We start from the raw sequence: 4,393 nt of genomic DNA on the forward strand, positions 1-4,393 counted from the left end.
GTGGAAAAACGTGGCCACCGGGTGCCTAGGAAAGAACCCAGAGCCCCCTCACTCCAGAGCCCAAAGGGCAGTGGCTGAACTCACTCTGTGGTTTCCATGTCCCACATGTTCCGCATACATTTAAACCCAAACTCATTCAGGCTGCAGCGCTAACCTAGAAGGCTCGAAACAATCCTCATCACACCAGCATTTTTTCCCCACCCTCTTAAAGAATCCAGTACTTTCCCCTAATTTGACTCCAAATATCACTTGCCCTGTTTGCAAATGGGTCACCTTTGAAGTGAACTGTGTCGGTGACACTGATCACCACCTTCCTGCCTAGCAGCGACAGTGACCAATTCCCCAAAGGGAAATGCTGGGTTATTCCGCCAGTGACTGAACAGCGCGGCCATGTGCAGCCCACGGGTGCAGAAGCCTCACATCAGCGGGGGCCTCGTGTTCCTGATGGAGGGAAGCGAGCACGACATGCACAAGTCGGCGCCAACCCCTGGCCACTTGTGATGAGCTGCATTTCACCACTGGAGCCAGAAAGCAGCTGTGCGCAAGGAGGAGGGGGTGGGGGAGGGATGGGTTGGGAGTTGGGGATTAGCAGGTGCAAACTATTATATATAGGATGGATCAACAAGTCCTACTGTATAGCACAGGGAACTATATTCAATATCCTGTGATAAACAATAATGGAAACCCAATATGAAAAAGAATGTATATAGGGACTTCCCTGGTGGTCCAGTGGTTAAGAATCTGCCTTCCAACGCAGAGGACACTGGTTCCATCCCTGGTTGGGGAACTAAGATCCCACATGCCACGGGGCAATTAAGCCCGTGTGCCGAACTACTGAACCCTTGCGCCTCAACTAGAGAGAAGCCCACGCACCACAACGAAGAGCCCAAGCACCGCAGCTAAGACCCGATGCAGCCAAAAAATAAAAATAAAATAATAAGAATTTTTAAAAATCATTATTAAAAATAATGTTTATATATGTATAACTGAGTCACTCTGCTGTACAGCAGTAATTAACAACATTGTAAATCAACTATAATAAAAATTTTTTTTTAAAACTTCTATACAATTAAAAAGAAACTATCTTTAAAAAAATAAAAAGCAACCCTGCGAGCCCCATGACGGGTGGCAATACATTGCTGGGCGGGGAGGGCAGGCGACTCTACTCAGCAAACCTCACCTAGCAGTGCCAGATCCGATATCTTGACGGGAAGCCAGAAACCCAGACTTTTCATGGGAAATCGGATTTTTACACAAACGTCACTAATTATGTTAACAAAATGCCACAGGCTGTGTTGCACACTGGCCTGTGAGCCGCCGGCTTGCCACATCGGGGGGAGCAAAGGTAGCCAGCAGGCCTGTGGGGGACAAGCCTGCTTGACCTTCCAAGAAGGAAGGTGGTCAGGGTAAGCACCCAGGAGGCTCCTATAGAACCGTGGGTTTCTGACACCCAAGGGAGCGTCAGCTAAGATTCAGGGGCAGGATGTGTAATGACATCTGCATTTACTCCTCATGTTCTAAAGGAAGAAGGGGCTGTGCCAGAACCCCAGCTGTCCTCCAGAACGTTCTCACCTGTGCCTTTCAGATGCTGAGCTCTCCTGGCAACCGTACCTGGCATTTAAGAATTAGACATGATCACGTAGCACTTCCAAACCTGGAATGTTCCAGAAGTTAAGACTCTTGGGAGTCTCTTATACCCTTTTCACCTTAAACCTTATTGAGGATCTTTCAACTAATTGTCTAAGTACAATTTTGTCCCCTTCACTCCAAGATAAATGAGTCCTCTTCCAATAACTGAACACCCTTCGAGGGCAGAGACCATGTTTTCAATAGTTTTATATCCCCCAGAGCACCTGGCATTAGGATTCTCGGCAAATATTTGTTGTGTTGAAGCTTCCTTATAATCCAGTCCCTTCAGGCTCACTGGGGACATCTGTCCTTTTTGTAGAACAGCGGTCCCCAACCTTTTTGGCACCAGGGACAGATTTCATGGAAGACAATGTTTCCGTGGACGAGGCGGGGGTGGGGTGTGCTGGGTGGGAGAATGGTTCGGGCGGTAATGCGAGCGATGGGGCGCGAGCGGCAGATGAAGCCTCGCTCGGTCCCCTGTGGCTGTGCGGCCTGGTTCCTAACAGGCCACGGACTGGTACCGGTCTGTGGCCTGGGGGTTGGGGACCTCTGTTGTAGAACAATACAGACTTAAAAGGTTTACAAGAGACCCAAGTGTGCGCTGATCCAGGGTGAAACCTGGAAGTTATGCATTCAAATAAATCCCCTGCCCACCCACTGGTTTTCTATTTTTGACTGTGGTTTCCTGAAATAAAATGCAGGAAAAATTCCACCTGTTGGAAGGTTCTGTTTATTTAGTTGAGTCCTGGTTGACTGTTTCCGTAACTTGAATGGAAGGTATTATTATTGTTGTTTTTGCTGTTGTTATAATTATCCAAAGCAAGTAGAAAAGGATGCCCGTTGTACTTCCAAACATTGTTTTGATCCTGTTTTACGCGGGTTGTTCTCTGGGCAACCCTCCAAACCCTCACTCTGTCCACCTCTGCAGTTTGCCCAGCCTGTGCCCCACCGCTAACATGGATGTGGTCTCAGATCAGCTTTCTAGTTTGGAGAGTTTTGAAGGCCATGGCTTGAGCCTGCCCACCCTTCCCTGACGTGGGGTCCTCCGTCCCCCCCCAGCCTTTTCTCCTGCCACCTCCGCAGCCACGGAGCACACACGCGCCGACAGTCGCCTCCACCTCTCAATGCCACCGGCTTCCAACTCCCCCCCCCAGGCATCCACCTGGTCACCCCCTTGAGAGGCAAACAGTACAGAGGTGCCTGACTGCCAGGGTCCAAATCCCGGCTCCAACCTCTGAGTAGCTCCTCGGCTGTCCCTAAGCTACGGAACCTCTCACCGCCTCAGTCTCCACTTCTGTAAAATGGGAATGCCCACAGGAGCCACTGCCGAGGGTATTCGATTAAAAAGATCAAGTGAAGGTAGCAGGTACGTAATGCCTGAAACACACACCATGCTCAGTCACTGTGAACAGCTGACAGTCTCACTGTCACTCAAAACTGTTCCAAGGAGCCAAACTGTAAAATTCCCCCTCTGACCACAACCTTCTCTCTCTCACTCCCCAGGGGCTGACTTTTCAACTGTGCAGAGATTCCCCAAGACTCCTGATCTCCCCATATTCCCCCAGCCCCTCCACTTTCACCAAGGAAACTTCCTTATCCTCAACGGGAGTATTTTCTGGTCAGTATCCATCTCGCTCCCTCCACCCGCCAGGCAGAAGCCTGTTATCTCAAGAGGAGGAGGAGAGAATGACTGATGGAGAAAGGAGAAATGAGATCACCTAAGTCAAGGTGGGGAGGGTCTAGCTGGGCTTCTGTTTAAATTTAGATCCACTTTCACAGTTCTGGGCCCAGGACATGCCTTGTCCCCCACCTTGGAGGGAAGCCCAGTAGGTTCTCATGGAATGTGCTTGAAAGTTACCCGAGGAGGCCTTAAAATGCACGCAACACTGCCCTGGACCCGGGACATGCAGATTCAGATTTGGAGTGGGGCCTGGACATGAACTTTGCAAAGGAAAAGCACTGTTCTACCCTGGATTCACAAACTCCAGCCCAAGGGCCAAATCTGGCCCACTTCCTATTTCTGTAAATAAAGTTTTATTAGAACGCAGCCATGCTCACTCAATCGCTGGCAAAGCCGAAAATATCTACCCAGAACTTGTGCCAATCCCTGCTCTGGATGGGCAAGAAGAATTTGGTGATAAAATTAGGCTCCATTCAAAACAAACCAAAATGAAGCAAACTGTCACTAACGGCCTCTTCTCTCCACCCGCACCCCCAAAAAATCCCCTTTCCAAAGCTGCAGGGTGGGAGCTGCCTGACTGGCAGAAACAATGGATTGTGCTAGAGGTCAGAGCAGTGTTATCTCTGGGGATGGTAGAGGGCCAGCAACTGGGAAGGCGCACAAGGGGGCTCCCAATGCTGGAGATGCTCCGCATCTTGACCTGTGTGGGCATGTGTATAAAAATTCATCCAACTGTACATTTAGGATTAGTGCACTTTACTGTATGTATGCTACACCTCAATAAAAATTCTGATTGAAGCCATTGACCAAAGAAGAATCTCTGCAAGTCACCCTAAAATTTCTACATGAGCTACAGCCCAGCAACTGCACTCCTATTTACCCAAATGAGTTGAAAACTTACACCCGCACAAAAACCAGCACACAGATGTTTCTAGCACCTTTAGTCGTAATTGCCCCAGATTGGAACCGACTAAGATGTCCTTCAATAGGTGAATGGATACATCATAGTACATCCACACAATGGAACATTATTCAGCGCGAAAAAGTAATGAGCTCCCAAGCCATGAAAAGACATGGAGGAAC

The sequence above is a fragment of the Phocoena sinus genome, chromosome 15, assembly GCF_008692025.1.
Source record: "Phocoena sinus isolate mPhoSin1 chromosome 15, mPhoSin1.pri, whole genome shotgun sequence".
Classification (NCBI taxonomy): Eukaryota; Metazoa; Chordata; class Mammalia; order Artiodactyla; family Phocoenidae; genus Phocoena; species Phocoena sinus.